General features: G+C 40.3%; 2 long non-coding RNA genes across 2 annotated transcripts in view; one reads left to right on the plus strand and one right to left on the minus strand.

Annotated features, from left to right (window-relative positions):
• Window positions 1-20,374: 20,374 nt before the first annotated feature.
• LOC130927797 (uncharacterized) lies at window positions 20,375-23,927 on the minus strand. Its single transcript, XR_009066525.1, has 3 exons — window positions 23,831-23,927; window positions 23,234-23,396; window positions 20,375-20,809 (listed from the first exon to the last, which is right to left on the minus strand). It is a non-coding gene; the product is annotated as an uncharacterized LOC130927797 (long non-coding RNA).
• The window catches only part of LOC130927796 (uncharacterized), a 68,458-nt gene continuing 65,409 nt past the window's right edge, over window positions 23,628-26,676 (plus strand). Inside the window, exon 1 of the long non-coding RNA XR_009066524.1 lies at window positions 23,628-23,809. This is a non-coding gene — a long non-coding RNA (uncharacterized LOC130927796). The remainder of the gene's footprint in view (window positions 23,810-26,676) is intronic.

Here is a 26,676-nt window from a genome sequence, read left to right on the forward strand (position 1 = left end):
TAAAATTATCATGATTTAATTTTTTCCCCCAATTCTCTTTTGTGTTTTTTCATTGCAAGCAAAATACAGTGCCCTCCATAATTATTGACACCCCTGAAAAAGATGTGTTTTTTAGCTTGTAATATTTTTTTTTAATTCAAATATTATGGGACTGTAATGGGAAAAAAAGAGAAAAATCCAACCTTCAATACAAGTGCATTCATTCAGTAGGGAAAAAAATCCCACATAAAGAAAAAATTATTTGACATCAAATAATGTGTGCCCCTACTTTGTACAACCTCCTTTTGCCAACAAAACAAGGTCTGGGGACTGAGATGGCCATGGGAGGAGCTTGATTTTGTGTCTGGTGAACCATTTCTGTGTAGATTTGCCCATATGTTTAGGGTCATTGTCTTGCTGAAAGACCCAGTGACGACCCATCTTCAGCTTTCGGGCAGAGGGCAACAGATTTTGATTTCAAATGTCCTGGTATTTCAAAGCATTCATGATGCCATGCACCCTAACAAGGTTCCCAGGGCCTTTGAAAGCGAAACAGCCCCACAGCATCACTGACCCACCCTCATACTTCACAGTGGGTATGAGGTGCTTTTCAGCATGCGCATCTTTCGTGGCACGCCAGACCCACAACACTGCTCATGGCAACCGGTTGAAAAACACTGCAATAAGGTAAAAATGACTGGAGACTCTAGCGTCATAGCGTCGAAATCATGAAAGTCTGGTACAGTGGGGTAAATAAGTATCTTAATCAAGCACTAATTGTGCAAATTCTCCCACTTGAAAAGATTAGAGAGGCCTGTAATTGTCAACATGGGTAAACCTCAACCATGAGAGAGACACATTGTTTGATTTTTAAAGAATTTATTTGCAAATCTTGGTGGAAAATAAGTATTTGGTCAATACCAAAAGTTCATCTCAATCCTTTGTTATGTACCCTTTGTTGGCAATAACGGACGCCAAACGTTTTCTGTAACTCTTCACAAGCTTTTCACACACTGTTGCTGGTATTTTGACCCATTCCTCCATGCAGATCTCCTCTAGAGCAGTGATGTTTTCGGGCCGTCGTTGGGCAACATGGACTTTTAACTCCCTCCACAGATTTTCTATGGGGTTGAGATCTGGAGACCGGCTAGGCCACTCCAGGACCTTGAAATGCTTCTTACGAAGCCACTCCTTTGTTGCCCTGGCTGTGTGTTTGGGATCATTGTCATGCTGAAAGACCAAGCCACATCTCATCTTCAATACCCTTGCTGATGGAAGGAGATTTTCACTCAAAATCTCTCCTATTCATTCTTTCCTTTACACAGATCAGTCGTCCTGGTCCATTTGCAGAAAAACAGCCCCAAAGCATGATGTTTCCACCTCCATGCTTCACAGTGGGTATGGTGTTCTTCGGACTGTTGAAATTCGCCCACCCGGCCCAGACGCACCCGGGGACAGCACCAACCCAAAACAAGTGCCGCTCGGCTGACGCTGCCCTGCGTGCGCCCGCCGGAAAGGCCGAATCTCGCGCGTCCTCTTATTTTAACCCTTTGTACTGACTCCATGTTTCAAAAGCTTGAAGAACACTCATCGAAAACAGGTTGACAATTTATTCGTCGACAATGGTAAAAACAAGGCAAAAACAGACGACGGAGGGACAATTCTGGATCCAAAACAAGGCTACATGTTTCCGAGCAGAAAAAAATCTGTGTTATCTCAGTGTCCAGTCTTTTTAAAGTCTTTGCTGACGCGGGTCATGTCGAAGGCGTGTCCGGGCGTTGCTTTTGGGTCTTCCCCTTGGTGGCCGGTTTTAGGCGGCTTAGGTTCGTGCGCGGATTGGGACACTCGCTATCAACTTTGCTGTCCAAGCTGGTTGTACTTGTTTTAGGACAAAGCGCTTTGTCCTTGGAGTTTGCTGGGAGAGCTGATTGCACGGGTTGGTGCGTCAATCTTGTGATAAGACGGCATTGTGTACCTCTTCTATTTCTTCTCATTAAACTATGGTGTGCTATTTATTTTATATTAGTAGTGCAGTCCTACCGTAAATATGAAAATGATACTATTTCCTGATTAATTATATTACGTGTGTTAGAGTAATGCAAACAGTTAGACGGTGCCAACCTGTACCATATGCATGTGTTAGACTATATATGTGTTAGACTAATGCAGACAATTACATGGTGTGTGTGCGATGACGATATCTTTTGCTCTTTAGGATGCAATTCAGTATTCTTTCTCCTCCAAACACGAGAACCTGTGTTTCGACCAAAAAGTTTGATTTTGGTTTCATCTGACCATAACACATTCTCCCAGTCCTCTTTTGGATCATCCAAATGCTCTCTAGCGAACCGCAGACTGGCCTGGACATGTACTTTCTTCAGCAGGGGGACACGTCTGGCAGTGCAGGATTTGAGTCCCTAGCCGTGCATTGTGTTACTGATAGTAGCCTTTGTTACTGTGGTCCCAGCTCTCTGTCGGTCATTCAGTCGGTCCCCCTGTGTGGTTCTGGGATTTTTGCTCACCGTTGTTGTTATCATTTTGACGCCACGGGGTGAGATCTTGCATTGGAGCCCCAGATCGAGGGAGATTATCAGTGGTCTTGTATGTCTTCCATTTTCTAATAATTGCTCCCACAGCTGATTTCTTTACACCAAGCGTTTTAACTCAGTCTTCCCAGCCTGGTGCAGGTCTACAATTTTGTCTCTGGTGTCCTTCGACAGCTCTTTGGTCTTGGCCATAGTGGAATTTGGAGTGTGACTGACTGAGGTTGTGGACAGGTGTCTTTTATATACCGATAATGAGTTAAAACAGGTTGTTAGAAGTTAGACCTCTTTGACAGCCAGAAATCTTGCGTGTTTGTAAGTGACCAAATACTTATTTTCCACACTAATTTGGAAATCTTTAAAAATCAAACAATGTGATTTTTTTTTTTTCACATTCTGTCTCTCATGGTTGAGATTTACCCATGTTGACAATTCCAGGCCTCTAATCTTTTCAAGTAGGAGAACTTGCACAATTGGTGGTTGACTAAATACTTATTTATCCCGAGGACTACTAATTTTGTAAGAATCTTTACACTGCATTCACAGCCATTTTGACGAAAGCAGCCATTCTATGACGTCAGATATACACACGCACATAAACACTGAACAATGCAATAAAACCCTGGCGGCCCGCCAGGCTTCTAAAGCACTCTGAATTGTCTCTGTTCTGAAATATGGATGACGTATTTAGAAACCTTACAGGCTTTGTAAAGTAGACATGTCTATTCAGATTTGCAGCCATTCAAGTTGGTAATATGTCAGCGGTGTGCACGCCGATATTGACGAAAATGCATTGTGGCAGTAACGTCCGCCTCGGGCGTCCTTCGGTGACACACTAGGGTCAAGTCGAGTCACCTCTTGTAGCTTTTGGAGCTACGTGAGCCCGAATCTTTTTAGGCTAGTTTGCAACCTTGAGAATGTAAGCGCTTGTGCTAGTCACTCTTCTCATTTGAAACGCTGGCTTCAAAACACGGCCTCGGGGGTCTCATTTGGCCGCCGCATCCCAGCCAACATTTGACCTTTTCAAAGCCCCAAATGCCTTTCCTCGCTTATTCCTTTGCCGCACGAGCTCATTTTCCCAAAGGATATGAATTGCAGATGGCGGAGAGCTTTTGGAGTTATAATTTACATTTTTCCCAAGTGTTGCCGTTCGCTTTAAAACTTTCTCTAACCTGCGGCTGGCAGAAACCGAAAGCAGACTTTTTTCTTTTTCCGTGTGAGTCAGTCTTCCTTCGCCGCCTGTGTGAGACGTGTCAGACATTCCCAAAGCTGTTTAGTTGTCGCGCGGATGTTTGAGGAAATGCATTCATTCTTGTGTGCGTATTTGCGGCCGTATCGCAGCTAATAAGACGACCGTACGTGACTACAGCCCCTGACAAAAGTCGTGTCGCTTATCCATTTTGAAGAAAAAGTTGCTAATAACTTGACTTTTAATTAGGGTTGTTCCGATCATATTTTTTTTGCTCCCGATCGTTTTAGTTTGAGTATCTGCCAATCCCGATATTTCCCGATCCGATTGCTTTTTTTTTTTTTTTGCTCCCGATTCAATTCCAATCATTCCCGATAATTTTTCCCGATCATATACATTTTGGCAATGCATTAAGAAAAAAATGAATAAAACTCGGACGAATATATACATTCAACATACAGTACATAAGTACTCTATTTGTTTATTATGACAATAAATCCTCAAGATGGCATTTACATTATTAACATTCTTTCTGTGAGAGGGATCCACGGATAGAAAGACTTGTAATTCTTAAAGGATAAATGTGACTTTGTATATTGTGACTAAATATTGCCATCTAGTGTATTTGTTGAGCTTTCAGTAAATGATACTGTAGCCATCTCTTCTGCCCAAATGCATGATGGAAAGTGCACCCATGACTGTGCGTAGTGGTACCAATTGATATATCTTCTCTTGGGAAATGATATAGTTGGGAAATAATATAGGGTGTTAAGAAAAAAATCAATTACTACCTTACTTCCCCACATTGCTTCCCATGATATTTCTAATCATATGGAGAGGGATTGTAAGGCTTTAGCCAATTTAAAAAAGGCTCCAAAGGCTGCCAGAATTCCCTCTACTCATTTTACGCTGCCTTTTACCTCCATATTTAGGTAAAACGGCGCCATTACAGATTAAACGCGACAATGCATGAGTGGGTCGTGCAGCGCATGCATTAATCACGATAAATATTTTAACGTGATAAAAAAATTTTTTAATTAATTAACGCCGTTAACGGGATAAATTCGATAACCCTACCTTAAGCCTAAATTAAAGACTCTGGATGAGTGTAACACATTATGTCTGTAACGTTACATACAATTAGAAAACGATTTTATTAAAAAAATATACAGTATATATATATATATATATATATATATATATATATATGTATATATTAAAAAAAGGCATGTCCGATAGTTTTTTTGCCGATTCCGATACTTTGAAAATGACGTGATCGGACCCGGACATCTCTACTTTTAATTGTTCAATTGGTTTCCGAAATGGCTCATATGAAAGCTAAGCTAAAAATATATTTGTTTCACTGAAAAAAGATTTATCATTTAATGAAGACATAAAGGTGAAATTTTGGCAAGACAAAAGTTTTGTCGCCTACAGAAAGTAGTGTGAAAATTGAACAAAAATGTACTTCAAATACAAAAATATGTTACATAACATAAGCGAATTAAGTATTGGTGCTGTGAGATCCAAATATATTTTGTATGACTTCCATGGGCTTCGACAAGGATTCATACACTTTATTGATGAAGTCATTAGGAACATCAAAAAAAGCAGTCTTGCATGCCTCCCAGATTTCAACAACATTCTTGGGTTTCGTCTTCCAAGCTTCCTCTATCATCATACCCCAGACATGCTCAATGATGTTCATGTCTGGTGACTGGGCTGGCCAGTCCTGGGCGATCTTGATCTTCTTTGCCTTGAGGAACTTTGAGATAGAGATTGAATTATGCAATGGAGCACCATCCTGCTGCAGAATTTGTCCCTTTTTTATGGTTAGGAATGTAAGCGGCAGCTAAGATTTATTGGCATTTCAGACTATTTATGTTGCCTTCCACCCTGCAGATTTCTCGCACACCCTCATACAGGGTGAAACCCCAGACCATGATTTTTCCACCACCAAACTTCACTGTTTCATGGCAAAAAGTGGATTTTTCAGATGAATCTTCCAATGAATTACACCACAGTCGCCGCAAATATTGCAGGAGACCTACTGGAGCCCGCATGGATCTGAGATTCACTCAGAAAACAGTGAAGGGATGTTGATACCTTATGCAAAACTGCTCCAAAAAGTCTCTTGCACTCATACTCCAAATCCAACAGGAAATCGGGTATTTTGGATCAAATGTGAAATTTTTATCGATTTATAGTACAGTTTACATTTGGAGGCCTGAACATACATGAAAACTCACCAAATTTTGCACATACATGCGGCTATATGTAAATTTCGATAATCCTGGACATTTTGAAAAAATGTAACAAAATGGCTCAGTTGCGCCCCCTTGAATTTTTCAAAAAGGACTCTCCATTTAGGTTCTTTCAACGTAGAGCGATGAAATTCGGGCAGTCCATACGTTGTGCACAACTGCTCCAAAAAGTCTTTCGCACGCATATTCCAAACCCAACAGGAAATCGGGTATTTTGGATTGAATGGGAAATTTTTATCGATTTACAGGGTGCACATTTGAGACCTTGGCGCCTCGAGAATTAGTTGGATCCTCTTCAAAATTGGCGAGACTGTTCATGAGGCATGTGAAATCTTAAGTTATCAAAATGGTGTATTTTCATTCACGGCCTGGATGCCAAAGTCGGCCATTTTTTTGGCAAAATACCAAATTCAGAAAATGACTAATAACTCCCTCATACAACGCTCAATCTATTTTATATCTAGCATGTATGTGAGGTATCCCAGCCTGAACATGACTGGATTAAAATATTAACAATTAGGCCTGGCGCCCCCGAGTGGGAACAGGAAATTCTGTTCTTTACAAGACAGGCTCTTCCTCCAAGGGAAAAAAAACCTATTCACCTCAAACCTGTATCAGGGGAGCCTTAAGACATGTGTTCAGGTGCCTGATGAAATATAATGAGGTTTCGTTGAAGTGGAGAGGTCCAAACAGGAAAGTGAAAATGACTGTAGCTATTTATTCTCACCACTAGTCATAACAGTCATAACTTGGCAGATATACAAGATATCTGCTCCAAACTTCCCGTGCTTGGTGACAGTCTTACCCTGAAGAGTCCAGTAGTGGTCACTTGCATTAACTCTGTAGCGCCAACTAGTGGCAGCAGAATTTGTGGCCATTACATGCTCGAAAACTCAAAACGATTTCTCATCCCAAAAAAAAGAGGCGAGTTTAAAGCATGTTAGGTTCTAATTAGATGATTAGAGAGGGGCTGTCTGCCAACACCCCGACCTGCGTGCCGTCCGAATTTGCGTGACGTCCGAGTTGCGCCAAAGTGTGAGCACGTATGTGCGGAAAATTGTAAATGTCGATAATTTTGCAACGTTGCAAAAAAAATGTAACAAACTGGCTCAGTGGCGCCCCCTTGAAATTTTAAAATTGGCCTATAACATTAGGGTCTGTCAGCGTAGAGCAATGAAATTTGGGGAGTCTATACCTTGTCCAAAACCGCTCCAAAACAGCATTGGCACCCATATTCCAAACCTAACAGGAAATCGGTTATTTTGGATCGAATATGAATTTTTTATCGATTTACAGAGTGCACATTTAAGACCTTTTCGCCGAGGGAGTTAGTTGGATCATCTTCAAAATTGGTGAGACTGTTCAGGAGACCTCCTGTAGGGATCATTTGCATCAACCCTACAGCGCCAACTAGTGGCAATAGAAAGTCACTCGTTTTTCCAATACATGTCCAGTTCTTTTCAGGTTGGTCATTGTAGTTTCAACACCTTTTGAAATACTTTTACGGCCCATGTCCACATGTCTCTGTCTGTTGCCGTGACGACCCTTTGTTCGCCATTTAAAGGATTTTTTTTTTTTTTTTTCAGAGACTCAGGCAGCTTATAGAGCCACAGATTTTGGCACACTTGGTCGAATTGGCCCAATTTGAAGATTAATTTTGGTTTTGAATAAGTGCTTGGCTGCACAGCTCAGTAGTGGCTCCTTTTTGGTAGTACTCTCTCCAATAGGGGTTTTTATCTCTTAGTGTGTGAATGTAAAGAGGCAATTTTCAAGCATGTTAGGTTCTAATGAGATGATTAGAGAGGACGATCTGCCACCACCCTGACCTGCACACTGTCCAAGTTGCGCTAGATTGCGATTCAGTCCTGCTTGCAGGCCTAGTAAGCAATTGTTTTTACAAAATGGATAAGCGACAATACTTTTGTCAGGGACTGTATAAGTACAACAAAATATAGATATTTTGTCACCGAGGCAAAGTGACCTGTTCAGCCCTTACTGACATTTTGAAGGAAATCACTTTTTTGGCCTCTGCCTTAAAGAGATTTGCACGGCAGCGGGCGACCATGCGATTCCAATCTCGGTAATACGCTGATAGACATCCTCCCCGAAAGACTGCATTTGACTTCATACCACTGGAAGATGCGCGCCTTGCATCGGAGGAGAAAGCAATCATCACATAGCAGGGGTAAAGTCCTTCACAAAAACCAATAAGGTGTTTATTAGTCGTCTGCGAGGAGAAAACTGAATCTCACAACAGACGAGTTTGTATGCTAATTTGTCGCAAGGTAGTAATCCGCCCGCTCCCGGCAGCCTTTTCCGCTAAAGAGCTCAGCTTGAAAACAAACAAGTGATAGTGACAGGGAGGGCGATGTGGACAAAGATGCTCTTTCACATTTGATTGTTGCTAAAAAAGCAATTTAATCTAAAAGCATTACATTTGGTTTCGCATTTCGGTTAGATTTTACTAGGTGCGTTTTGTGCTTCACTGAAGCAATAGCTGGGTTGGGAATTGATAAAAACTGATTTGAATTTGACGATATGTACTGATGTCAATGACAGCCAGTGAGATTTCCCACCAAATAGTTTAGCACCAGGGGCGGATCTAGAAAAATATTTACAATGGTATGAAAAAGTATCTGAACCTTTTGGAATTTCTCACATTTCTGCATTAAATCACCATCAAATGTGATCCGATCTTTGTCAAAATCACACAGATGAAAATACAGTGTCTGCTTTTAGGGTTGTTCCGATCATGTTTTTATGCTCCCGATCCGATCCCGATCGTTTTAGTTTGAGTATCTGCCGATCCCGATATTCCCCGATCCGATTGCTTTTTTTTTTTGCTCCCGATTCAATTCACATCATTCCAGATAATTTTTCAGATCATATACATTTTGGCAATGCATTAAGAAAAAAATACAACTCGGACAAATATATACATTCAACATACAGTACATATGTACTGTATTTGTTTATTATGATAATAAATCCTCAAGATGGCATTTACATTATTAACATCCTTTCTATGAGAGGGATCCACGGATAGAAAGACTTGTGACTTTGTATATTGTGACTAAATATTGCCATCTGGTGTACTGGACTGTCTCAGGAAATTAGAATACACAATATTCTAATTTTCTGAGACAGTCCTGTATATTGTTCTATGTAAAGGACGTCAGCCAAGGTCGGCCCCCCACATTTTTACCACGCCAAATCTGGTCCCCTTTGCAAAAAGTTTGGACACCCCTGCTTTAAATGGTGGATTAATGTACAGGACTGTCTCAGAAAATTAGAATATTGTGTATTCTAATTTTCTGAGACAGTCCAGTATTTGTTGAGCTTCCAGTAAATGATACTGTAGCCATGCCCAAATGCATGATGGGAAGTGGAACCATGACTGTGTGTAGTGCTACCAATTGATATATATTCTCTGCGTTGGGAAATAACATAGGCTGTTAAAAAAAAATCAATTACTACCTTGCTTCCCCACATTGCTTCCCACGATAGCTCTAATCATAGGGAGAGGGATTGTAAGGCTTTAGCCAATTAAAAAAGGCTCCAAAGGCTTCCAAAATTCACTCTACTCATTTTACGCTGCCTTTTAGCTCTCTATATAGGTAAAACGGCGCCATTACAGATTGAGCGCGACAATGCGTGAGCGGGTCGTGCAGCGCACGCATTAATTGCGTTAAATATTTTAACTAGGGGTGTCAAACGATTAAAATGTTTAATCGAGTTAATTACATCTTAAAATTAAATAATCGCAATTCAAACCATCTCTGAAATATGCCATATTTTTCTGTAAATTATTGTTGGAATGGAAAGATAAGACACAAGACGGATATATACATACAACATACTGTACATAAGTACTGTATTTGTTTATTGTAACAATAAATCCGAAAATGGCATTATTAACATTCTTTCTGTTAAAGTGATCCACGGATAGAAAGACTTGTAGTTCTTAAAAGATAAATGTTATAGTTACAACTTATAGTAATTTTATATTAACCCTCTTCATGTTTTCGTTTTAATAAAATTTGTAAAATTTTCATTCAAAAGTAGTTAATATAATAATAATAAGAATAAAAATAACAATAATAAGAATAGAGTGACCAAAGTCTGAGTACGTTTTACGTGTATTTTGTATAGCTATTTTGATATGGAATGCCAGTTCATTTTGCATTGTTGTTTAACTGTGTGAGAATAGAGCCTCATTACTATAGACTGAAGTGCTTTTCTTTTTGTGAACATAATTTTTTTTTTGAGAGATAATATTATTTTTGTTGTGCTTTCACTAAACGATACTTATGTTTGTTGCGAAGGAGTTGCTGAAGCTTATGCCAATAAACGGCGCGGTCCAAAGAACGCCTGTGTCCACTCGCCTTTATAAAATATATATCTCTTTACATATCTTACCCAAAATACAACAAGAGAGACATAATTGCCACTAAAAGAAAACTTACCGAAATATGTGTGGAGTACAAATAGCAATTTGCATTGCATTGTGCATACAGCATAAACATCTCACAACTACTGATTCTCCCACGTTGAGAAGAAATAACATTAGTATGGAACGGCGCTGCCCCCAAGCGGCCGGTGGCATTCTCGTCACTCTTAATGTCCATAAACGGCCTCATTGTAATCTGTTTGAGGCAATGTGCAAGCGGGTCATACAGTGCATGCGTAAATTGCGTCAAATATTTTAACGTGATTAATTTAAAAAAATAATTAACGCGATAATTTTGACAGCTCTAATTTTAACGTGATAACAATTTTTTAAAAATTAATTACCGCCATTATCGGGATAAATTTGATAACCCTACCTTAAGCCAAAACTAAAGACTCTGGATGAGTGTAACATATTATGTTTGTAACTTTAAATACAATTAGAAAACGATTTATTTAAAAAATATTAGGGCTGTCAAACGATTAAAATTTTTAATCGAGTTAATTACAGCTTAAAAATTAATTAATCGCAATTAATCGCAATTCAAACCATCTATAAAATATGCCATATTTTTCCTGTAAATTATTGTTGGAATGGAAAGATAAGACAAGATGGATATATACATTCAACATACGGTTCATAAGGACTGTATTTGTTTATTATAACAATAAATCAACAAGATGGCATTAACATTCTGTTAAAGTGATCCATGGATAGAAAGACTTATAGTTCTTAAAAGATGAATATTAGTACAAGTTATAGAAATGTTATATTAAAACGCCTCTTAATGTTTTCGTTTTAATAAAATTTGTAAAATTTTCAATCAAAAAATAAACTAGTAGCCCTATTCTGTCCTCAATGTGTGTGAGTACACAAATTGACAGATAGCGAACATAAGTTCCAAAAAAAAATCAGACGGTGTGGCAAAGTTGCATGGGCTTTACTGAAGTCATCTCTTTTTGACAGGAGCACGTTTCTTGTACTTTTGTAAAACTGAAAATAACAAGGCAATGTGTCAATAACTTGCATAAATCACAAAATAACATAAAATGTACACACACGTGTCCATTTGAGCAGTAGCACTAGCCAATTAGCTCACAAGCATCTAACAATGTAACTGCATTTCACCATATATGTGAACAAATTCAAATACACATCATCAATAACTATCTAATGCTCATGAATATAAACAAAGGAGGAATATAACTCACAAGTGATGCATGTATTAGACACAAACAGTGTGATGGGGCTATGAGAACTGCCACTGAATACTGGATGCGGACGTTAGCTGGTCTGAATAGCACTGTCTGAGTTCGCGTCGACATATAATCACGTCAGAAAAGCGCGCCGAAACCCAAATAATCAGCTGCACTGAATCGCCAGCAGAGGGCGACATTACGCCACATAACATATGCAAGTCACACCCAAGCGCCAGCAGAGGGCGGAAAAACTCCATAAAACACAATTAACAAGTTGGCCTTTCACTGTACTGACATTTAAATCTGTCTGAGCGGGCCTAGTGCGTTATTTGCGTCAAATATTTTAACGTGATTAATTTAAAAAATTAATTAACGCCCGTTAACGCGATAATTTTGACAGCCCTACTTTTTTGATATATATATTTTTTAGAGCTGTCAAAATTATCGCGTTAACGCGCGGTAATTAATTTTTTTAATTAATCACGTTAAAATATTTGACGCAATTAACGCACATGTCCCGCTCAGACAGTAGTCTGCCTTTTGGTAGGTTTTACAGCAAGGTTTTTAATGCTGTCTAACAGCGAACTCTTGTGGTCGCTTTGCGACATGGCTGACGCCTCCATTGTAATGTTGTGCTTATATGATCCTTGGACAAGATTTGTACGTAAGTATGGTTGTTGTAAAGAATGTACATATTATGTTAGTAAGCGAAATGTTCTATTTTTTGTATGAGACGCTTTTTGTTTATGTTTAGTGAACCTGTATAGCGTGCTAAGCTAACGTTGTTGCTAATGCAATGCTTGTGTACTTTTTTTTTTGTAGTTTTACAACGGTCTAAAGAGGACAAGGTTTGAGGCTATTTTATAAATAAATCAGATGAAAAAGGAAGAAGTCTGATTATTAAGGCGTCATTCACTAGCTGTCTAGCTTTGGAAAAAGTAGACGCTTCGGAGTGAGGACAGCATAGACAGATTTAAATGACAGTAGAGTGAAATGCCAACTACAGTCCTTATGTACCGTATGTTGAATGTATATATCCATCTTGTGTCTTATCTTTCCATTCCAACAAATTATTTTATAGAATATATATATATTTTACAGAAAAATTTGGCATATTTTATAGATGGTTTGAATTGCGATTAATTGCGATTAATTACGATTAATTAATTTTTAAGCTGTAATTAACTCGATTAAAAAATTTTAATCGTTTGACAGCCCTACAAAAAAGGCATGTCCGATATTTTTTTGCCGATTCTGATACTTTGAAAATGACGTGATCGGACCCAATTGATCGGCATCTCTACTAATTAGACATATTTTAGTCATTTCAAAAATGCGTTTGTCTCGATGAAAACAGTGTTTGAGTGTTGTTATGTGATCTATCTACATTTGTGTCATCACCATTTGTTTTAAATATCTGTCATTTCAAGGGTGGTCAAAACGAAGCTATCGACGCTACAATGTAAGAATGCATTGTCAGTTTGAAACTGTTTGAACATGAAATTGACCGCAAATTTCTTTGATGCCGTTTTTTGTTTTTCCCCATTTGGATATAAAACACATTTATTTCGGGAAAACAATAGGACATTCCGGAGTGCGGTGACAAATTGGTGTTTGCGACTCGACAATTAAAAACAACAATGACAAAAACCTCCTTGGAATGGGTTTTGTCATTGGCACACTGGTTTGTTTGTCCAAAAATGGATTGGCTTGACAATCCTCGGTTCAACGGTGACCATAGTACCCCATCTGTTTGAGAATACACTGTTATCTATATCTATAATTAGTCCTTTCAAACATATGGGGCTTGATACAATGTTGGGGTACTGATTTGTCACATGACACCTTTCTTGTAACAGATGGATGCACTCCCTCTTTCACGTCTAGCGGGGTCTTGACCTTGCATGAGCAAGCCCGCACACCAGGAAGGCATACATTGGCCAGCAACCTCCCTTAGGGGAGCGCCAACATAAATATAAAAGGAACGAGAGAAAAAAGGATTTTTGCCACCCGTGACAAAACAGCATTTTGTTATGTTTACTTCAACTGAACCACACTACACTTTAAATCAAGCATTAGCGCTAATTGCTCAACGTTTCGACAACAACTTAAAAACAAAAAAATGCTGCTCCAATGTCATTTGTTTTGCCTTTATTACTTTTTCACATTCCTCAATCAGAATGCAGTCATTACTTGCTGCACAATTAATCTAAATCTGCTGACAATTTAACACTTAGTGACTCAACGTCTTTATGTGACACCACCGTTTTTGATCCGCCGCGCGAAAACAATTGCACCTAATTTCTCCCAAAGCGGCGTGAAACAAACGACAAGTGTGGGTTGCGCCAACGTGACAGACTGCGCGCCTTCCGTCGTCGTCGTCAGTGTAAATAAATGTTGAAAAGCTCAGTTAAAAATAAATGGCACGCCGAGGAAAGAAAACAAAACAAAAATGGGTCAAGATCAAGAAAAGGAGGCGATGGTGAGGAAGAACAAATATATTTATCCACCCCCTGTTCTCTCCGGAAAAACAACTTTGCTCTGCCGTGTGCGGCACAGCGAGCTGATTAGACTTGTCAAAGACACCTACGCCCTGTTGTCAGCAAAAGTCGCGTAAAATGAAAATCCTTTTAATTGGATTAATGTATTATTAGAAAAATGCCACTTGCTGGCTTCCTGTCTCGCTGTTTAACCTTACAGTAACGCGGAGTCACAAGCACACAGTATGATTAGAGGTAATTAAAAAGGATGTAAATATTATCTAATCAGGATGGTAAGAGCTTTAATTAAGTTTAAAAGGAAAATAGCTTAAATCCTCATATGCTGATGAAAGTTGCATTTGAATCTTTAGTGATTATAAAGGTAGTCCCCGCTTCGAACGAGTTTCGAGAGCTCCAAAAACCCGGGCCAGCAAGACCCCGACAATCCGGCCAGAAGGCCAAATTCGTCCCTGTTCAGCTGTTTGACACAGAGAATGGAAGACTAAGTGTCCGGTTGGTCTGAACTAGGGCTGCAGCTATCGAATATTTTAGTTGTCGATTAATCGATGGACGAGTTAGTTCGAATAATCGAGTAATCGGATAAGGAACATGAAAAATTAAAATACCTCAGCTGAACCTCAAACAGTATAAATTTTTTAAAAAATGAGGATCTATGTAAAACTAACTTATATAGAAAAAGTCCACTAGCTTCAATGCTATAAAATGCTAGTTTTTTTTTTTTTTACAATGCTCTAAAAAAAAATGGTTCAGACACATATTCCCACAAAAAAATGGCTAATTACACCAATAAACTAAATTATGAATGCATTAAAAAACATTAGTTCAAACAAAAACTTAGCTTACGTTGGTCTTAACAGGGAGCAGTTGGATTCAGCCATGTGAAGAGGCAGACCAGAGGGCAGTGTATCCACCCTAATCAATAAAACTAAATGCAAACACTTTAGAATAAACCATTACAACACCACTTTAATTAAACGAATACTCGAGGCAACAAAATTTAATTCGAATATTTTTTTCTAATCGAATACTCGAGTTAATCGATTAATCGTTGCAGCACTAGTCTGAACAGTTTTAATGTTTCACATTGGGAGTATGACATACTCCCATTGTGATCATTCAACATATCTAAAAAAGCAAAAAAAACAAACAAACAAAAAACACGAACAACAACAAGAAATACATTGAACGCCTCACTAACTATGAATTTGTTGGTGCTATCGTCAGCTAGATGTATTTCCAGTTGACACCATGGGGGGGGCTGTTGAATAGGGAAAGAAGGGGAAAGGGGTGGGAGAGTCTATAAGATAAGTGATTGGGAGTGGTGGGGTGTACACATATCAACTCTGTGATCTCAAAACCAGTAAACGTGTGAATCCCTTGTGAGTGTAAGCCCGTCAGCAACCAACCCTAAGCCGCCCGATTGCCAATCCGGGGCCCCCCACCTGAGCGTGCCCAATCTCATCCAGCCGCGCGCTAGGTACACCAAACACGCGACAGCCACGCAGACGAGCGGTGACACTGTGCGGGCGCCAACCCAGGGCCATGGCACCCACCCAACCAGCCCGGGGAGGATGGTGGGCGGTGGGAGGGCAAGGAGCCTGCGAAAGCCCATCCCTCCTCCCGCAGCCCAGCAAAGGTGCCATCGTCACCGCCCCCGGCATCCAGGGTGGTCCCCTGGGCCACCATCAACCGGCCTTCAGGAATGGGAAGAGGGGACGCACCACCAACCCCACACCCACCTCCACCCCTGTCCGCCCACCCGGCCCACGAGCCACAGCCGCAGCCCCCCGACCGGCATGCCACGGGACACGCAACAGCCATGCAGACGAGCGGTGACACTGTGCGGGCGCCAACCCAGGGCCACGGCCCCCACCCAACTAGCCCGAGTAGGATGTTGGGCGGTGGGAGGGCAAGGAGCCTGGGAAAGCCCATCCCTCCTTCATCAGCCCAGCAAAGGTGCCATCGTCACCGCCCACGGAATCCAGGGTGGTCCCCCGGGCCACCACCAACCGGCCTTCAGGAATGGGAAGAGGGGACGCACCACCAACCCCACACCCACCTCCACCCCTGTCCGCCCATCCGGCCCACAAGCCACAGCTGCAGCCCCCCGACCGGCACGATAAGGGACCCCCAACAGCCCACCAAGCCCAGGGCAGGGTCCCGCGCCGGAGCAGGTGACACCCCGCCGACACACCGGCGTCCAGCCAGCGACCCACGACGGAGCGCAGGGTGGATACCCAGGGAGAGAAAAGAGGGGAAGACAGAAGCAGGGGAACGCCGAAGAGCTGCCGCGGGGCGACGCAAGATCGGAGCCCCAACTTCCCCCCCGTGGCCACCACCCCCGTGGGCCTGATGTGGTGCGTGACAGGATCTCCGCTCGTCTGCGTGGCTGTCGCATGTTTGGTGGGGCTCGCGAGCGGATGGATGTAATTCGGCACGCTCAGATGTGGGGCCCCGGATTGGCGATGGGGCGCCGTAGGGTCGGTTGCCGACGGGCTTACACTAATTAGGGATTCACACGATTATTGGTTTCTAGATCACAGAGCTGATTTGTGTACAACCCACCCACCCACCGCCCTCCCCTTCTTTCCCTAGTCAACAGGCCCCCCACATGGTGTCAACCGGAAATGCATCTAGCTGACGATGGCACCAACATATAATTTTATTAATTAAAAATGCAAGTAAATCTAAAAAATTAAAAAAGTTAAAACGGAAAAATAAAAGAATACTCTTTTCTTTCCCCCTCTTTGTAATTTTTTTAAAAGAATAAATAAAATTTTCCTTGATTAAAAGGAAGGTCTTAGAGTCACTAAAGGATTCAACTATGAAAATGTTGATTCATTTGATAAACGACAAGGTATCAATTAGTCAATAATGGCATCATGGGTCTAATTGAGGCTCCTCAACTCATTCCATGATAGGTCCTTGATTCAAATGTACAAAAAAGCAATTGTCCAACACCATTTACTCTATTTTTTTGCATGTTCTCGAATTTTTTTCTTTGGAATGCCGACCAGCATCCGACCGATCAATACGCCATCAGCAATCTTCACCCGTGATCTTTCCCCTCTTATCAAGAGAGATTAGCTTCCCCGCAACACACACATAATTCCTATTTGCTTCCTTTGAACACACACCAACCCGCAACTGTCAGCACATAATGAAGACGTAAGCACTCGGCCCCCTTCAAGCGATGGCGCTTAATCCCATTTTGCCATCTAATGTAGACGGACAAGCGCTGATGGAGGTTGACATGTGCTCACAAACCGCCACGTTTTTTGCGGTGGCAAGTAACGAAGTGAAAAGTACTCGAGGGCTGAACAGAAGTCGATTTTTCAGGTATCTGAGTTCTATGACAAACTGTCTCCATCTGGACAGATCAGTTAATGACTGGCAAGCTTTAATTAGCACACGCTAATGCAACAGAGGGAGAAATTTCATTTCCAGTCACATTCTCTGATTATGAAGTGCTACAACACTGTGTTTATTTTGAAACGTGGTCACAATGGTATGAAGAAGTATCTAAACCGTTTGGAATTTCTCATATTTCTGCATAAAATCACCATCAAAATGGATCTTATCTTTGTCAAAATCACACAGATGTAAAAACAGTGTCTGCTTTAACTAAAACCACCCAAACATTTATAGGTTTTCATATTTTAATGAGGATAGCATGCAAACAATGACAGAAGGGCGGGAAATAAGTAAGTGCCTATGCCTAAGGACACTTAAAGAGCCATTAAAACCAATTTTTACCAAAAAATTTAAGCCAGGTTTGTACCCAATCGCTGATGAGTGATTTAAAGCTGCCCTGCCCACTATAAAACACACACCTGGTAAGAATTGTCTTGATGTGAAGCATTGTCTGATGTGCGTCATGGCTCGGTCAAAAGAGCTGTCTGAAGACCTGCGATTAAGGATTAGTGATTTGTATAAAATTGGGAAAGGATACTAAACCATCTCCAAAAGTCTGGTTGTTCATCAATCGACAGTCAGAGAAGTACAGTGTATCACAAAAGTGAGTACACCCCTCGCATTTCTGCAGATATTTAAGAATATATTTTCACACACTGTGTTTATTTTGAAATGTGGTCACAGTGGTTTTAAAATGTGTCTGAACCTTTTGGAATTTCTCAAATTTCTGCATAGAATCACCATCAAATGTGATCTTTGTCAAAATCACACAGATGTAAAAACAGTGTCTGCTTTAACCAAAACCACTCAAACATTTATAGGTTTTCAGTTTTTCAAAAAGTTTTCCAAAAGTCTGGATATTCATCAATCGACAGTCAGAGAAGTACAGTGTATCACAAAAGTGAGTACACCCCTCGCATTTCTGCAGATATTTAAGTTTTTCATGGGACAACACTGACAAAATGACACTTTGACACAATGAAAAGTAGTCTATGTGCATAACTCAAAATGTAGCCATTAATATCTCAACCCCTGGCAACAAAAGTGAGTACACCCCTTTGAAAAAACGTTCAACCGTAAATGTCCAAATTGAGTACTGCTTGTCATTTTCCCTCCAAAATGTCATGTGACTCGTTACAGGAGTGCTGTCAGCATTGCTGCAGAGATTGAAGAGGTCGGGCTCAGCCTGTTCGACTGTTAGTGCTCAGACCATACAAGCAGTACTCAATTTGGACATTTATGGATGTACGTAGTTTCTATGGACTGCACTCACTTTTGTTGCCGGGGGTTTAGATATTAATGGCTATATTTTGAGGTATTTTGAGAGGAAAATAAATGAACTCTATGAACACAGACTACTTTTAATTGTGTCAAAGTGCCATTTTGTCAGTGTTGTCCCATTAAAATATATACTTAAATATCTGCAGAAATGGGGTGTACTCACTTTTGTGATACACTGTATGTCTACAATGGAGGGAGTTTGGCACCGTTGCTTCTCTAAGGAGTGGCCGTCCACCAAAGATGATGCCGAGAGTTCAGCGCAGAATACTCAGAGAGGTAAAAAGTTACCCTAGAGCAGTGGTTCTTAACCTTGCTTAAGGTACCGAAACCCACAAGTTTAACATGTGGATTCACTGAACCCTTTGGAATTAGAAAATAAAGCAGTTTTTTTTCACATTCAAAACCGCTAATCTAAGCAACCAAGCTAATGCATTTTGCAAATACCCATTCAAAATTCTTCTCGTTTTGACAGCATGTTTCATAAACAGGTCAAAATTTGAAGACGCGCTGCCTGTTGGTCTGTTGTATTCCCTCATAAAAAGTGTGAGTGAACCTTCCACTGAGCAAACCAGTTCCTCCACCCATCAGATCGAGGACTAGAAGTTAAAAGAAGTGGATTAAGTCTGTAAATTGGGATCAAACCAGTCCAAAACCTTGTCTAAAAGCCACTTTGGCCTAGATTTAATCAGCAGACAAAAACAGAGTTCAGCGTTTCTTTACCTTCCCCTTAGACTCACTCGAACCCAGGTTAAGAACCACTGCCCACAGAAGTTTTGGCAAAATATTTTGTGGACTGATAAAACCAAAGTTGAATTGTTTGGGAGCAACACACAACGTCATGTGTGGAGGAAAAATAGAACAACTCACCAACATCAACACCTCATCCCCACTCTGAAGCATGGTAGTGGGAGCATCATGATTTGGGGCTGTTTTGCTGCTTCGGGGCCTGGACTACTTGCAATCATTTATGGAAGAATTAATTCAAAAGTTCATCAAGATGTTCTGCAGGAACACCTGAGGTTGTCTGTCGGACAGTTGAAGCTAAAAAAGAGGATGGGTGCTGCAACAAGACAATGATCCAAAACACAAAAGTAAATCAACTTCAGAAGAACAATATTCACGTTCTGGAGTGGACAAGTCAAAGTCCAGACTTGAACCCAATTGAAATGCTGTAGAATGGCCTAAAAACAGCGATTCATGGCAGACATCCCAGGAATCTGACGGAAATACCGTAGTTTGTAATGAAGATTGGGCCAAGATTAGTCCTGATCGATGTTCTAGACTGATCTGCAGCTACAGGAAGTGTCTGGTTGAAGTTATTGCTGCCTAAAGGGGGCCACAAAATATTAAAAGTGAAAGTTCGCTCACTTATTTTTCCCCTTTCTGTCATTGGTTGCATACTATCCTCATTAAAATATGAAAACCTATAAATGTTTGGTTGGTTTTAGTTCAACCAGACACTGTTTTTTCATCTGTGTGATTTTGACAAAGATCAGATCACATTTGATTGTGATTTTATGCAGAAATGTGAGAAATTCCAAAAGGTTCAGATACTTTTTCATACCACTGTACGTGCATTTTAAACAGTTTTTAACAGGCTGGCATGTTTCAATAGCATGTGAGACTGTTAAATCATTTAAAACATGTTTTTACCGATTACATTCTGTCCAAATTTCTGATTGTAACCACCGCGAATTGAGCTTTTCAACTTAAATGTTTACACGTCTTGCTGTGACTGTGCACTCATTAAAAATGTCCACTTTTCAAGATGATTTAGCACGTGTTCCAGCCTGCTTCTTGCATGACATCATCGCCTCTGTGTGAATGATGTCCTGCTCGCAGCCAAGTTAAACAGCAAAGTGAGGATGAAACCAATCAGCAGTCCCGCTTACGCAGCGTTATTCCTGTTGGCACGCCGATAAACGGCCCGCCGTCGTTCTCGCGCTGCTGATCGGCGGGTGGGACTCCTTTGGTGCTTTTATTGCGCCCCTGGGTGCCGTATCAGCATTGGAGTGTTTATGTTCACAACAAGATGAAATAGGAGAGGGTTGACATACACGTACGTCTGGAATGCCTTTTATGACCAGGTCATTTTAAGTCATTGGATGGGATTGACGCCTGATTATTCACTTTTAGTCGGTCATCATGAGGGCTACATATGTATTTCTGCTTCTATTTTGTGCCAGTTGAAGGTGACCAAGTCAAAAAAAAATAGACTGCAGATCTCAATTATAATTGTTCTTTTATTACATATACATATATATATATTAAGGATGTAACGGTACATGTATTTGTATTGAACCGTTTCGGTACGTGGTGCTCGGTTCGGAACGGTGGCGTACCGAACGAGTTTGACTTTTCGAGGCTGTGAGTCGATCGGGTTACAGTCTCTTTGTGTAGATTATATTTACTCAGTCTTCTCTACTATAATGAGGACCAACACGGTAGGACAGTATAACCCAGAAACGTCAACGGCGTGACAACGTGGCCGCCGCGTGAACGGCAGAGTTTATTATTTGACGCGAGACGCGACCCTCCTGCGTCAATACTACAACCGGTAGCTAGGCTAGGGCAGACTGGAAGTCACTTGTGTAAAAATACAGAGGATCCGGTTGATTTTCAAACTAATATGCAATCCTAACCCACTTTTTGAGTCCATCAGATCTCTTGAGTAGTAGATCGGGGCAAAGGTGACTTGTCTTTGTTGATTTACTGCTGTTTTCTCTGCTAGAATAATTAGAGGCGTGCAAAATTTCCGATTCTTAGATTATTCGCGATTCGGCCGTGGAAGATTCGAGAACGATTCACAAACATCCAAATTCCGATTATTGAATTATACCAGGACAAGCGGAAATAAAACGCAGTCAGCGCGGTCTTCGGGACGCAATGAGGAACGGACCGAGAGTAAATATCATGTGCAGCTAATGCCGCTAGGTTAAAAAAAAAAACAATAATACCTGACTGCGGCCGTCAGCCGCTACAAACAGCGCCCAGTTCCTAGTTGCTACACTCATACAGCTATGGTAGATATCACATATATCGAGACTAGATGGGAAATGACACTTTCCCGCGCTAGTAAACAGGCGCCATCTTAAAGCAGTAGACTTCTCTAGAAGGCTCTGTTGTACAGAACCTAATTACCTTTCATCTAAAATACCCCTAAATCGGCAAAATCTTGACTTGAATCCATCTTTAAATGATGAAACAGTTTTAAAACTTTCACATGTTGAAAGTAGACATGAGGAAAATTATGGAATAACGGGCGCAATTTTAACAACTTTAACGGTTGATTCACAACATTAAATTAATTGAATGTAGTTTAAAGCTGCTGATACAGAATGGGGACTTGAGTATTTTATTTACTGTTTTTAACCGGTAACTTGATACTAAAACAGTAGTTTGGTTTATTTAGCCTGAGAGGATTTTTTAACAATTTTGGAACAATTATACAAAACATTAAAAAAAAAAAAAAAAAAATGGGGGGAGATGGCATCAATAATCGATTTATAATCGAATCGGAGTCTCTGAATCGTAATCGAATCGTTAGGTGCCTAATGATTCCCACCTCTAATAATAATAACCAACACGGCCCCGTGTTCAATACAAAACCCTCCTACCGCAACAAAACAAGTAGGAACTAAAGTTATACAACAGAAAATATACAATATAAATGAATACCATGTCACATTTGTAAAATATAAACACAAAATAAATAATAGCCCATTTAAATTTTAAAAAATTGAAATGAGCTAAAACACCTGTAATTAAATAATAAGAATTAATACACAGATCCTGTTTACACAATTTATTAATTTCTGTGTGGCCCTTTAACTTGAGAAAATCCACCAATAAAGCTTTTGAAAACCGTTCATAAGAAAAAAAAAATGATTCATTGATGCATTTTATTTGTAAAATACAAGTTAAAAATCTTTATCATTGGGATTGCTTTTCTCTTTAGCACAGGAATTCTTTTTCTTCTTTCTTTCAGAAAGAAAGCTGACCAATACTCGGGGTCTGAAAGGCAAATTGTTGTTGGATTATCTTTAAATACCCGCTACTTTTTGAGCAGAATTCTAGCTTTGTACAAGCTAAAGTTCCTATTGTTGAAAGCACAAAGGTGTGTAATAAACAACTAGCACATTTGTATTTGGCATTTTGTTTTCTTACTGGACCGAAAATGAACAGAACCGTGACCTCAAAACCGAGGTACGTACCGAACTGAGATTTTTGTGTACCGTTACACCCCTGATAAATAACATTGTATCGATGCGAGGGCGGGTCTATAATGTCCCAATTCGGATTTACTTCCGCTTTACGATGTGACGTCACGGTCTAAAAATAGCATGCGTGCGGTAAGCCATTGAATCCTAGCAGCTAATTGGGGCAGAAAAAATCCATTAAAAGTTTACTCACCAGTAATAAAATGTCAGCTGCAAACGTAAATGTGCCTGGATTTAGGTTCCCACAGGCGAGAAAGGTCCACGGAACCGTCGTCTTCTGTTCCTCGATTGCTTTCAGCCACGAGGAAGAATGAAGAGCTTCAAATGCAGCTCCAAACTCTTCCTTGTGTTACAACCTGCAACACAGCAACCTTTAGTCATTACGACAGAAAAAAAGACCGCAAATAAGACAAAAATTCAATGCGTTTGTACTATCATGCACGACAGAGCAACTGTGACTCGTGTTTTGCCCCCTCTTCAATATGGCGACGCTTTGTTGTGGCTGGTGACGTCAATTAAAATGCCCGGATGTCCGACTGCAAGAATGGACACGTGCGGCGGCGCTCAAAAGTTTGGCTTAACTTCACAAAAAAAAAAACAAAAAAAAAAAGACCAGTCAGCTCAGTGCAACATTTGCAACACAACTTTATCATGGAAAGGTGCCTACACGACCAATTATGCAAGACCGGCTTCATGGAATATAGCCTAAGTGCTAAGTGCCAAGCTAGCCGAATGCTACGTAGTTGACACGCTGCGCCGTCAGAACCAGGTAAGTAAAACAATACATTACGTCTGTCTTCTGCTGTTCCTGCGATCCGACTAAGCTACTAAACTATCCGATTATCAGTAGATGATGGATGGATGGAAAATAGTACGAGAATAAGTCGAATTATTACATCGGGCTATAGTCGATATCATGTATGTAGAACTAGATGCAAAATGACTGACTCGGCGGAGTTAAAAGATATAAAGAGAATAGATGCAAAATGAAAGACTCGCTGGCGGTAGCAAACAGCCGCCATCTTAAAGCAGTAGAAGCCCCCGTTAAAGTGCGTACGACAGGAGAAAAAAAAGTCTTAAATAGCATAAATAGAATCTTAATTGGAATCGGGTTAGACTATTCTTAATGGGAAGTGTGCATGAAGCATTTTTATTCCGACCAGGCTTTTAATCGGAATAAGAGTGTCCATGTAAACTAGGGTGAGCAAACGTCCTCTTTTGCCCGGACAAGTCCTACTTTCACGTAGTGTCCTCGTGGTCCGGGCGGGTTTTATAAATTCATAAAAATGTCCGTTTTTTATGATTTTTCACGGGACCAATTTGAAGAGAATCCCTCCGGCTGCTGGGTGGCAGCAGTTGACATGGCTCCTACTAGAATGGAGGGAAGTAGTAGTTCTTCTTGGTTTTTTTTGGGCAGTTTACCCCTATCGTGAGGCATTACCGCCATCTACTGGGTTGACGATTTGGCCACAATGCCTGTTTTTTTTTTTTTTTTTAATGATAAATACGTATATAATGGCAACTGTTGACTTCTGTCGGAGCTTTGACTGTAAAATCCCGTTTGGTGTCGCATCGGCGCGCTGCCGATGATTGTAAACTTTCATAGCAAAGTTTGATTTTTGCCTCCGCTAGCTATCAGTAAGCTAAACCGCGCTAGGCATTATGGGAAACGTAGTTTTGAACTGCTACGTTTGGAAACATGCTGATTGAATAGTTTGTCAGTTTATTTCGGTTTTGTTTGTGTGCAATCTAGAACATTGAATGAGAACATCAATTGAATGGGAATAACAATTTGTCAAGGACAATTGTCGTGATAGTAATTTATGAAAATGTTTAGTTGGCACATAGCCTACTGTGTGTATGTGTATTGACTGGACTACATTTCTATGGGTCTGCATTTTATATATATATATATATATATATATTTTTTTTTTTTTTTTGAAGTCATTATTTTTTTACAAACTGCATTTTTCCATCCAGAGTGAGGGGGCACACTTTAAATATATTAAAGTGATATAGGCATCTTTAAGTGAACTTCGAGTAAAATTCAAGTATCTTGAGGCCGGGCTGAGTGTCCTCTTTTTTAGAAATATGGTCACCCTAATGTAAACATACCCAATGAGTGTTCTATAAAGATTTAACAGCCAGTACAAGCTGATTCTGTTGCACAGTAATTTTTAATCAAAATAGTGATGACCCAGAAAGGATCCCTGAGGTGCGCCAAGCTTTTGTATTGTCATAATTGACATTTTTCTTGTTGACTGTGTGTCCTTTCAACGCTCCCCTCACGCTAATCACTTTTCCCCACTCTGTGTTTATCATGGATTTTTCATGTCTGACGATTCCCCCCCTCCCTTTCAGTCTCTGTCCACTGGATTAATTGCATTGATGGCCAACAGTGCTGCTAATTAATTATGCAAGCCACCAAAATTGAGGTGAGCGCCAGGGATGAGAGGAGGAGCGTTGCGTGTGTGCCAAACGGCGGCTGGAGAGGATCGTACGGCGGACATTTTTCCTTGCCAGATGGGAAGCAGAACAAAGGGAAGAAAATGAGGAGAGGGAGGAAGACGAGGGGTGGAGAACGGAACGAGTGCGAGGTTACGTTTGTAACCGGGATCTGTCAAGCGATCAGCATTTCTGAGGAATATTCTATTATAAGAATGCATTCAAAAGTCAAATATCAGCACATGTGTGCTCCTGCACAGATGGATTCCTCATGCCGAACATATGGATGCCACAAGAGGAGAGGTGTTGACAAGTAACACAAGATTTTATGATCCAGTCTGTTATCACTTAAAAAGCTCACAAAAACCTAGACACTATATTGACCCATTATTGTAAAAATACATATCGTAATTTTCGGACGATAAGGCGCACCTCACTATAAGCCTCACCCACCAAATTTGACACAAAAACGGCATTTATTCATTGATAAACCGCACTCAACTATGAGCCGCAGCTGTCCTCTCTTAATAATGGGATATTTAGACTAGTGCTGCAACGATTAATCGATTAACTCGAGTATTCGATTAGAAAAAAATATTCGAATTAAGTTTTATTGCTTCGAGTATTCGTTTAAAGTGGCGTTGTAATGGTTTATTTTGAAAGTGTTTGCATTTAGTTTTATTGATATGGGTGGATACACTGCCCTCTGTTCTGCCTCATTTTACATGGCTGAATCCAACTGCTCCCTGTTAAGACCAATGTGAGCTAAGGTTTTGTTTGAGCTATTGTTTTTTATGCATTCATAATTTAGTTTATAGGCATATTTAGCCAGTTTTTTGTGGGAATGTGTGTCTGAGCCATTTGTTAAGAGCATTGTAAAAAAAATAAACGTTAGCATTTAATAGCATTTAAGCTAGCGGACTTTTGCTATGTAATTGTTCTATTGTTGTACATAGATCTTTTTTTTTATACTGTTTCAGGTATTTTAATTTTTCATGTTCCTTATCCGATTACTCGATTATTCGAACTAACTAGTTCATCGATTAATCGACAACTAAAATAATTGATAGCTGCAGCCCTAATTTAGACCAAAAGATATTAACGGATAACACTTTGTTTGACAGCGACATCATAAGACTGGCATAAGACCAAATGAACCACTATGAAGCTTTGAACCAATTGGCTGCAAGA

Source organism: Corythoichthys intestinalis, chromosome 13 (genome assembly GCF_030265065.1).
Source record: "Corythoichthys intestinalis isolate RoL2023-P3 chromosome 13, ASM3026506v1, whole genome shotgun sequence".
NCBI lineage: Eukaryota > Metazoa > Chordata > Actinopteri > Syngnathiformes > Syngnathidae > Corythoichthys > Corythoichthys intestinalis.